At 30.2% G+C, this 12,036-nt stretch overlaps 2 protein-coding genes across 2 annotated transcripts in view; one reads left to right on the top strand and one right to left on the bottom strand.

The window, feature by feature from the left end:
* Positions 1 to 694, bottom strand: part of LOC145331148 (uncharacterized) — a 118,984-nt gene extending 118,290 nt beyond the window's left edge. The window contains exon 1 of the mRNA XM_080175774.1: positions 487 to 694. The gene's annotated coding sequence lies outside the window, so the exon portion shown is untranslated. The remainder of the gene's footprint in view (positions 1 to 486) is intronic.
* The window catches only part of LOC145331659 (putative cytochrome P450 49a1), a 210,980-nt gene that overhangs the window by 190,497 nt on the left and 8,447 nt on the right, over positions 1 to 12,036 (top strand). The gene's annotated exons all lie outside the window — the stretch shown is intronic.

Below are 12,036 nucleotides of genomic sequence, written 5' to 3'. Positions count from 1 at the left end.
TCAAGAACTTCTATCCTTTTCCTCCCTGAATAGTAATGCAAAAAAGTTTAGCTTCTAGTTAGCTTACACAATATTATTTTTATTTACACCCCAAAATTAGAAGGAAAAAATTATAAAAAGCAAAAAAAAAACTTTAATGAGTTTAATTCTACTCAACCTAATTTAATTTATTTCTATTACCTAAATTAGTATATGAAATTTTATTATTCTTTCTTGAGCAATGCTCACTAAATATTCAAACAAACAAAATTAAATAATAAAATCATTGCATTGGTGGAAAACTTTGTAACAAACAATCCTAGATTAAATGAATATAATTCATCGTTACAATATTCTTGCTCTTTTAAAATATGTTGTACTTTCATTTTTACAAAATAACCCTCTATTTGAAATAACCAAATGGCGGAAAAGGGTTCACCTACCTATATAACAAACAACAAAGAAAAATTTGCTTTTGAAAATATATCAATGAACTAAAATACTAACCGTTTTTCTTTCATTCAAATTTCAACATTTATAGATAAAATCACTTATTTTCAACACTTTTATTTAACTTGTTTATTTTTCACTAAAATTATAGATATGTTTGAAATACTCACTTTATATTTGAAATGATCAAACAAATATTTTTTTCAAAATTCATTGGCGGATTTTTGCCAAGGACCACCAAGGCAGACGGAAACTTTTGAACTGCATTTAAAACCAGGCTGTTTCTCTACCCCCCCCCCCCCCTATCTCCCTCTAATCATCTTTCACCACGTTACTAAAAGGCCTCTTGTATGTCATCCCCCTTCCCTTCCTATTGCTCTCTTTTTTGGACACCGGCTATTTCTCTCTCAAACTTCTTCGTTGAATGGGCGCGATAGCATAAGAGAGAGAGAGAGAGAGAGAGAGAGAGAGAGAGAGAGAGAGAGAAAGAAAGAGAGATTGAGTAAGAGAAAAGAGACACCACTCTCTCTCTCTCTTTTTACCCTCTATCGCCACTCATTTCAACCCCCCCCCCCCCCTACCACCACCACCACATCTCAGCAAAAAAGAGCGCACTGTGGGTCGAATCCGTCCGATACAAAGTGTTAATAATAACAATAATAATATTAATATTTGTTGTTAACTTGTAGATCATTAAAATAGGATCATGTTTATTCCCGTCATAAATTGAATCAACAAGGAAATTAAGCACTTGCTATTTTTGTTGCATAATTTAACTTTCTAAAAATTTGGTAATTAATAGAAAATAAATGTGACAAAAACTACTTTTTAAAGTTTTTTGTTTGATGTAATAAAATTCATTATACCAGATATTAGGAATTAATAAATATATTTGTGGTTCTTACGTCTATTCAGAGATCTTTACTAAGATTTCCTATTTATTATTTACTGGTAAATATTCTAACTAAAAAAAAGAAAAAAGTTTCAAAGAGTTTGCTTATTTAATGTTTCAATTAATTTGATTATCTTAAACTTAAGTATCTAACCAATTTATTGAAAAGGTTAATATTAGGTATAGAAATTTCCAGATAATTCCAGCAAAATGTGAGGAAATGCATAACAATAATTTACGCATTTATGTTCTATTCTATTATTGCATTTTACTGCTATAAAAATTATCCTTTTCTGCATTAGATAATATTTATAGTTACTATACAAAAAGATGTTGGTTTTAAATCTTATGATATGAATATTTACTTTAAGTTTAATCAGAACTTTTTGACGTTTATTTCATTTACAAGCATAGAAAGGATAAATAGAGTAAAAAAATTATAATAAATAAAGGCAAAATTAGGTTTTATTAACATTAATTCATCATTAAGTTTTTTTAATATTTTTAAATTGGCTCAGACAAAATTGTCTTTGTTCATTTATTTACTCTATACAGACAAGTAAACCTTGGAGTGTAATAATACATATTTCTAGTTTATTTATAATAGATGTTTATTCAGAAAAACAATACATTAAACTTAAAAATTTAAAGCAAACAAAGATTTGTGTTTATACTTATTCACATTTGATTTTTCAAGCAAATCTCTATCCTAAGAAATTGTACTGTTTATAGAGGAATTGAGTTGCCAATGTTTACAATTTCTAACAATAACATTACAACTGGTTCAATTAGACATTGTTCATTTAGACTTTCTATATATATTGCTATATCATTAGAGTAAAACACTAGAGGGGGAAGGTGTTAAATAACTGTATTTCCCTATCACAATGTGCTGACTCTTAATTGGGTCTTTGAAAATCAACCAATAGTATCAAGGATATTAACACATCCAAGCAGCAGAAGAAGAAAAAATGTTAGCAGACAAAAAAGGTCATTGGAAAAGGGGGTGGTAGTTTTCTGTATATACAATATACATCTATACTATAGATCTGTTGCTGGATAGTTCCTCTTTACATAATTATTATTCTAGTCCTAATTCCTATTTGAAATTGTGTGAATGAGTTGCATTGAATGAGAGGACTTGTGATAATATATTGCAATACAACACCATCTCAAATATGTTACACTGCTCATTTCATAAGCTTCTAAATTTAGAATTAAAATATTAAATAATATTTAATGCTTGATTTTAGAAAACTTACAAGTTTTCAATGAAACCATATGCAAAATGCATGTTTCATAAAATTTATAAATACAAGGAAATGCAAATTGAAAAGTATGCTAATTTATTCAGTTAATATCTTTAAAGAGAGAAATTGAGAAAAATATATCAAAATTTCACTCATTTATCTTCTTGTCACAGGGTACTATAGGGAGGTAAATATAAACAAGGATGCCAAATATCCAAAAAAGCGAAACTCTGAATCAGGGGACAAATGCACATTTACACTTGTAGAGTGTCATAACTGAATAATCAGAATATAAAATTTACAAAGTTGAAAACAAAATTTGAAGTAAATTTGTTGAGAAATTGTAAGTTAATGTTTAAGGACAAACTTAAATTTGTAGGACTTGATTATAAAGATGATTCATTTATAATTTTGTACTTTGTTGTCCTAGGAATCAGTATTTCAAAAATCAGATCAATCAAATAATTCTATCATATAAAAATTTGCTGTTAAAAATAGTTATATATCAACATGTTTAAATGTATATACCAACATTCTGGTAACAATTATAGAGTTGCTATGCTTTCTTAATTGTGCCCAATTATACAAGAATCACCATGCAAAGTTTGAAATCAATAGGACCATTCTAACATGCCTAAATTAACAAAAAGAGCCAATTGTTGTGTAATGCCAGATGGACTGATGCACAGACACTAATTATTAAAAACGCTTCGCTTTTAGAAATAGACATAAGAATAATGACCGTTACTGTGAGCTTTAGATTCATGTAGTTGTTAACTTTATTTTATTATGTAGTTGTTTTCTTTACATCACAATGTTATTTGCTGTAGACTGTTATCAAGAAAGGGGAAGTTATCATGCAGAATTTTAATGGCATACTACACATAGACGTCCATGGGGGGGGGTAATGGGGTGATTACCCCCCCCAAATAAAAAAAAATGCCTCTATGAAATAAAGATTACCCTCTACCCCCAAAATGAGCTTAGGGGTGCCGTAGGCACCCCCAAAAATTTTATTTTTAAAAAGCTTGGACGCCCCTGATACTACAATTAGTCTGTTAGTAATTTGCTAATTATGCCCAAAATCGTCATTTTTCAACATTATATCTTATTCTTTTGAATAATGCATTTATTTTCTGGTCACAGATTGTAATAGATGAATCAAGTATGTAAAATAGACATGGGAATGTGATATTTTTAACTGTAAGATCTTTGTTTTCTTACTATTCATGGACAAAAGAATACTTGTTTACATATTCCTCAAACAGTGCACAGAGAAAAATACTTTTTAGCTGACGCTGTTATTCAGAAAGGGGAATAATAGACATGAGGAATTGATGGGGTAGAATATTGATATCTTGTTAGAACTTCGATGATTATGGACATAATTGTCCTTTTTCAGCATTATATCTCATTCTGGAGCATAGTGCATTTATTATCTGGCCACAGGCTGTTACAGGGGAAGTAAGTATTTAAAATAGACATGAGAAAGACATGGGAAGGGGGAAAGGAAGTATATATTCAAAATAGACATGGTAAAGACGTGTGTTCAATCTTTCATAAATGCTTATATGCAAAAGAAATGAACAAGTATGCAATAATTTAATATCTTTATAAAAGCGAGGCTTCTCTATAAATAGGGAAGGTCCGTACGTCCAAAACGGTTAGCTCTTTTCGTTAATTTAGGCATGTTATAATTGTCCTATTGATTTCAAACTTTGCAAGATGATTCCTGTAGGAGTAGGTACAATTTAGAAAGCGAAGCAACTCTATAATCGTTACCAGAAATTCCATACGTCCATTTTAAACATGTTGATTTTTTACTGTTTTGACAACGATTTTTCATGTTATAAAATCATCCTATTCATCTGAATTTTGGAATACTGATTCCTAGGACAACATATTACAATCATACAATGTTATAACGAAGCTTCTATATAATCAAGTCCTAAAAATGTAAGTATTTCCTTTTACCTTATTCTGTATTTAAGCAGTTTTCAACAAAATTCATTTATACTTATTCTGCTTATTCAGTTCTGACACTCTACAAGTGTTAATGTTTATTTGTCCTACCGTTTCAGAGCGTCGCTTTCATGGATGTTGTCATCCTTGTTAAACGAATAAATTTTTTAAAAAAATTTATTTTCATATAAAATTTTCTAGAATTTTTGTTTTAGCCTTTGCCAATGTCATGCTTTTCATTTCATATTTGCGATAAAACTATATCTAAAACACTTAAATGTTACAGGATGTATGACTGTTTGCGCATAGGTTCTTGTAAAAACCGATCTATAATACATAGGGGTAATTTTGTTAATACTGTTTAGAACTAGAATGTTTATCAATAAATTGTCCAATACTGTTAAATTTCTTTTTGAATGATTTGTTTGGCACTTTGTCTCGGGGTGGGGGTAAGTAACACACATTTTGGATGTAAAATGACCAAAATTGACCAATTATTTAAAAACAAATAAAATCATGGAGGGAAAAGCAAAAAATAGAATTATATTTCATAATTTTTATTGTCTAAATTAAAACTCACAAGTGGGGGAAAAAATAAAGAAAGAAAAAGTGATCAAATATTAAATATTGAATCACAAAACCTTTTCCCTCTTCATTTAGTTATATTTTGTTATATTTTCTTACTCGTTAATTTATAAATAACTAGCAGGCTACGCCCCTAGAGGCCTCAAGAGGGCCCTTGAGGGTGGGGTGCCCTATTCCCCCCCCCCATACTTAAGAAAGAAAAAAAATATATTCTGGATGCTTTTTGGTACAATTTCAGCCATCTGTGTTAAATAAAAGCCGAGAAAATCATATTTCCGTTAAAACGTTTTAGACACACACCGCATTTAAAACATCCTCCGTTTATTCGAATCTGAATGTTTACTATGACCCCTACTCCTGTCATATCACAGCAGAGTACACACAACTGTGTTCTGTGATTCTTCTATTATTGAAGTGAAAAGAACAAACAAACACAGTAATATTATCTTTTAATGATTGAAATACAGTGATTTTAGTGAACATAAAGAATTTATTGAATATAAAGAATATTAATTTGTATTAATAAAGATAAACAGTTTTAAACATGTAAAGGGTAAAGTAATTTAATAGAATATTCTAATACATAAAAAAAAATCTTAAAATTTTTAATTTGATGCTTTTGAAGTCTTACTTTAATTATCTTAGATTGTTTCCATTTCTTGAGCATTAAACTGATTAGGTTCTCAATTATAGAGAAGCTTTTTATGGGTCCAAAATAAAGCATTTGAATGCCTGGGCGCAGCTGCTAGTGGAACTATTTATGTTTCATAATACAATACCATGCTGTAATTTTTAGACATAAAAAATATAACAATAAATAGATTTTGGCTGCCTTAATTAATTTTAGCTGGCTAATTTACAAATTAAGAAAAATAATTTTTCCAAGAATATGTACCATATCACCTTTAGTAAAAAAATTGGGATCATGGAAAGAAAACAAAGTCATTCCTAAATTAGGACAGAAGTCACCTTCCTAGGAAGGACATAAGTAGCCTTCCTTAAGTGAGAATTTCTTAGATGAAGGGCATAACATGCCTCCCTTAACAAAGATTTTGCAAGATTGAGGACATAAGTAGCCTCCCTTCACCTCACAAAACCTAGCTTTTTGATCCTTCACATAGCAAAATCTTGCATAAAATTGGTTTTTGGTCCATCACATAGCAAAATATTAGAAAACTTAGCTTTTCTGTCCTTCACATAGCTAATTCTTGCAAAACATAGCAAATTCTTACAAAACATAGCAAATTCTTGCAAAACATAGCAAATTCTTACAAAACCTAGCAAATTCTTGCAAAACATAGCAAATTCTTGGAAAACCTAGCTTCTCTGTCCTTCACATAGCTAATTCTTGCAAAACATAGCAAATTCTTACAAAACATAGCAAATTCTTGCAAAACATAGCAAATTCTTACAAAACATAGCAAATTCTTGCAAAACATAGCAAATTCTTACAAAACATAGCAAAATCTTGCAAAACATAGCAAATTCTTGGAAAACTTAGCTTTTCTGTCCTTCACATAGCTAATTCTTGCAAAACATAGCAAATTCTTACAAAACATAGCAAATTCTTGCAAAACATAGCAAATTCTTACAAAACATAGCAAATTCTTGCAAATCATAGCAAATTCTTGCATAACATAGCAAATTCTTGCAAAACATAGCAAATTCTTGGAAAACTTAGCTTTTCTGTCTTTCACATAGCTAATTCTTGCAAAACATAGCAAATTCTTACAAAACATAGCAAATTCTTGCAAAACATAGCAAATTCTTACAAAACATAGCAAATTCTTGCAAAACATAGCAAATTCTTGGAAAACCTAGCAAATTCTTGCAAAACATAGCAAATTCTTGGAAAACCTAGCTTTTATGTCCTTCACATAGCAAATTCTTGCAAAACATAGCAAATTCTTGGAAAACTTAGCTTTTCTGTCCTTCACATAGCTAATTCTTGCAAAACATAGCAAATTCTTACAAAACATAGCAAATTCTTGCAAAACATAGCAAATTCTTACAAAACATAGCAAATTCTTGCAAAACATAGCAAATTCTTACAAAACATAGCAAATTCTTGCAAAACATAGCAAATTCTTGCAAAACATAGCAAATTCTTACAAAACATAGCAAAATCTTGCAAAACATAGCAAATTCTTGGAAAACTTAGCTTTTCTGTCCTTCACATAGCTAATTCTTGCAAAACATAGCAAATTCTTACAAAACATAGCAAATTCTTGCAAAACATAGCAAATTCTTACAAAATATAGCAAATTCTTTCAAATCATAGCAAATTCTTGCAAAACATAGCAAATTCTTGCAAAACATAGCAAATTCTTGGAAAACTTAGCTTTTCTGTCCTTCACATAGCTAATTCTTGCAAAACATAGCAAATTCTTGCAAAACATAGCAAATTCTTACAAAACATAGCAAATTCTTGCAAAACATAGCAAATTCTTACAAAACATAGCAAATTCTTGCAAAACATAGCAAATTCTTACAAAACATAGCAAATTCTTGCAAAACATAGCAAATTCTTACAAAACATAGCAAATTCTTGCAAAACATAGCAAATTCTTACAAAACATAGCAAATTCTTGCAAAACATAGCAAATTCTTACAAAACTTAGCAAAATCTTGCAAAACATAGCAAATTCTTGGAAAACCTAGCTTTTCTGTCCTTCACATAGCTAATTCTTGCAAAACATAGCAAATTCTTACAAAACATAGCAAATTCTTGCAAAACATAGCAAATTCTTACAAAACATAGCAAATTCTTGCAAAACATAGCAAATTCTTACAAAACCTAGCATATTCTTGCAAAACATAGCAAATTCTTGCAAAACATAGCAAATTCTTGGAAAACCTAGCAAATTCTTGCAAAACATAGCAAATTCTTGGAAAACCTAGCTTTTATGTCCTTCACATAGCTAATTCTTGCAAAACATAGCAAATTCTTGCAAAACATAGCAAATTCTTACAAAACATAGCAAATTCTTGCAAAACATAGCAAATTCTTGGAAAACCTAGCTTTTATGTCCTTCACATAGCTAATTCTTGCAAAACATAGCAAATTCTTGCAAAACATAGCAAATTCTTGCAAAACATAGCAAATTCTTACAAAACATAGCAAATTCTTGCAAAACATAGCAAATTCTTACAAAACATAGCAAATTCTTGCAAAACATAGCAAATTCTTGCAAAACATAGCAAATTCTTGCAAAACATAGCAAATTCTTGCAAAACATAGCAAATTCTTGCAAAACATAGCTTTTATATCCTTCACATAGCTAATTCTTGCAAAACATAGCAAATTCTTACAAAACATAGCAAATTCTTGCAAAACATAGCAAATTCTTACAAAACATAGCAAAATCTTGCAATAAGAGTCCCAAACTCAAAAACGAACTTTCAGCGCGATCCGACCACCGGTTCTTGAGATACGGTGACCTGGTGTCCTTGGGACTGACGGTAAGATTTGGGAAATGGTTCGAATCCTTAGTAAATTTGGCTAAGTCCAAAAATTCTTTGACACTTAGAATATTTTCAACCTGGTGTCCTCTCAGTAGGTACGCTTGGTGTCACCTGGGTATTTTTTCTTCAAACATTTGACTAAGTGTCAAAATATTTTTGGACTTAGCCAAATTTACTAAGGATTCGAACCATTTCCCAAATCTTACCGTTAGTCCCAAGCACACCAGGTCACTGTATCTCAAGAACCGGTGGTCGGATCGCGCTGAAAATTCGTTTTTGAGTTTGGGACCCCTATTGCAAGATTTTGCTATGTTTTGTAAGAATTTGCTATGTTTTGCAAGAATTTGCTATGTTTAGTAAGAATTTGCTATATTTTGCAAGAATTTGCTATGTTTTGTAAGAATCTGCTATGTTTTGCAAGAATTAGTTATGTAAAGGACAGAAAAGCTAAGTTTTGCAAGAATTTGCTATGTTTTGTAAGAATTTGCTATGTTTTGTAAGAATTTGCTATGTTTTGCAAGAATTTGCTATGATTTGTAAGAATTTGCAATGTTTTGCAAGAATTTGCTATGTTTTGTAAGAATTTGCTATGTTTTGCAAGAATTAGCTATGTGAAGGACAGAAAAGCTAAGTTTTCCAAGAATTTGCTATGTTTTGCAAGAATTTGCTATGTTTTGTAAGAATTTGCTATGTTTTGCAAGAATTAGCTATGTGAAGGACAGAAAAGCTAAGTTTTGCAAGAATTTGCTATGTTTTGCAAGAATTTGCTATGTTTTGCAAGAATTTGCTATGTTTTGCAAGAATTTGCTTTGTTTTACAAGAATTTGCTATGTTTTGCAAGAATTTGTTATGTTTTGCAAGAATTTGCTATGTTTTGCAAGAATTTGCTATGTTTTCCAAGAATTTGCTTTGTTTTGCAAGAATTTGCTATGTTTTGCAAGAATTAGCTATGTGAAGGACAGAAAAGCTAAGTTTTGCAAGAATTTGCTATGTTTTGCAAGAATTTGCTATGTTTTGCAAGAATTTGCTATGTTTTGTAAGAATTTGCAATGTTTTGCAAGAATTTGCTATGTTTTGTAAGAATTTGCTATGTTTTGCAAGAATTTGCTATGTTTTGTAAGAATTTGCTATGTTTTGCAAGAATTAGCTATGTGAAGGACAGAAAAGCTAAGTTTTGCAAGAATTTGCTATGTTTTGCAAGAATTTGCTATGTTTTGCAAGAATTTGCTATGTTTTGCAAGAATTTGCTTTGTTTTACAAGAATTTGCTATGTTTTGCAAGAATTTGTTATGTTTTTTAAGAATTTGCTATGTTTTGCAAGAATTTGCTATGTTTTGCAAGAATTTGCTATGTTTTGCAAGAATTTGCTATGTTTTGCAAGAATTAGCTATGTGAAGGACAGAAAAGCTAAGTTTTCCAAGAATTTGCTATGTTTTGCAAGAATTTGCTATGTTTTGCAAGAATTTGCTATGTTTTGTAAGAATTTGCTATGTTTTGCAAGAATTAGCTATGTGAAGGACAGAAAAGCTAAGTTTTCCAAGAATTTGCTATGTTTTGCCAGAATTTGCTATGTTTTGCCAGAATTTGCTATGTTTTGCAAGAATTTGCTATTTGAAGGACAGAAAAGCTAATTTTTCCAAGAATTTGCTATGTTTTGCCAGAATTTGCTATGTTTTGCAAGAATTTGCTATGTGAAGGACAGAAAAGCTAAGTTTTCAAGAATTTGCTATATTTTGCAAGAATTTGCTATGTTTTGCAAGAATTTGCTATGTTTTGTAAGAATTTGCTATGTTTTGCAAGAATTTGCTATGTTTTGTAAGAATTTGCTATGTTTTGCAAGAATTTGCTATGTTTTGTAAGAATTTGCTATGTTTTGCAAGAATTTTCAAGAATTTGCTATGTTTTGCCAGAATTTGCTATGTTTTGCAAGAATTTGCTATGTGAAGGACAGAAAAGCTAAGTTTTCCAAGAATTTGCTATGTTTTGCAAGAATTTGCTATGTTTTGCAAAAATTTGCTATGTGAAGGACAGAAAAGCTAAGTTTTCCAAGAATTTGCTATGTTTTGCCAGAATTTGCTATGTTTTGCAAGAATTTGCTATGTTTTGCAAGAATTTGCTATGTTTTGCAAGAATTTGCTATGTTTTGTAAGAATTTGCTATGTTTTGCAAGAATTTGCTATGTTTTGCAAGAATTTGCTATGTTTTGCAAGAATTTGCTATGATTTGCAAGAATTTGCTATGTTTTGTAAGAATTTGCTATGTTTTGCAAGAATTTGCTATGTTTTGCAAGAATTTGCTATGTTTTGCAAGAATTTGCTATGATTTGCAAGAATTTGCTATGTTTTGTAAGAATTTGCTATGTTTTGCAAGAATTTGCTATGTTTTGTAAGAATTTGCTATGTTTTGCAAGAATTAGCTATGTGAAGGACAGAAAAGCTAAGTTTTCCAAGAATTTGCTATGTTTTGCAAGATTTTGCTATGTTTTGTAAGAATTTGCTATGTTTTGCAAGAATTTGCTATGTTTTGTAAGAATTTGCTATGTTTTGCAAGAATTTGCTATGTTTTGCAAGAATTTGCTATGTTTTGTAAGAATTTGCCATGTTTTGCAAGAATTTGCTATGTTTTGTAAGAATTTGCTATGTTTTGCAAGAATTTGCTATGTTTTGTAAGAATTTGCTATGTTTTGCAAGAATTAGCTATGTGAAGGACAGAAAAGCTAAGTTTTCCAAGAATTTGCTATGTTTTGCAAGAATTTGCTATGTTTTGCAAGAATTTGCTATGTTTTGCAAGAATTTGCTATGATTTGCAAGAATTTGCTATGTTTTGTAAGAATTCGCTATGTTTTGCAAGAATTTGCTATGTTTTGCAAGAATTTGCTATGATTTGCAAGAATTTGCTATGTTTTGTAAGAATTTGCTATGTTTTGCAAGAATTTGCTATGTTTTGTAAGAATTTGCTATGTTTTGCAAGAATTAGCTATGTGAAGGACAGAAAAGCTAAGTTTTCCAAGAATTTGCTATGTTTTGCAAGATTTTGCTATGTTTTGTAAGAATTTGCTATGTTTTGCAAGAATTTGCTATGTTTTGTAAGAATTTGCTATGTTTTGCAAGAATTTGCTATGTTTTGCAAGAATTTGCTATGTTTTGCAAGAATTTGCTATGTTTTGTAAGAATTTGCCATGTTTTGCAAGAATTTGCTATGTTTTGTAAGAATTTGCTATGTTTTGCAAGAATTTGCTATGTTTTGTAAGAATTTGCTATGTTTTGCAAGAATTAGCTATGTGAAGGACAGAAAAGCTAAGTTTTCCAAGAATTTGCTATGTTTTGCCAGAATTTGCTATGTTTTGCAAGAATTTGCTATGTGAAGGACAGAAAAGCTAAGTTTTGCAAGATGAAGGACATAAGCAGCATTCCTAATGTAAGAATTTGTCAGACAAAGGACATAAGTCACCTC

The sequence above is a fragment of the Acartia tonsa genome, chromosome 11, assembly GCF_053477335.1.
Source record: "Acartia tonsa isolate MP-2025a chromosome 11, ASM5347733v1, whole genome shotgun sequence".
Taxonomy (NCBI): Eukaryota; Metazoa; Arthropoda; class Copepoda; order Calanoida; family Acartiidae; genus Acartia; species Acartia tonsa.
Note: the sequence above shows the minus strand (reverse complement) of the source record. Positions and strands in the feature narration are given on the sequence as shown.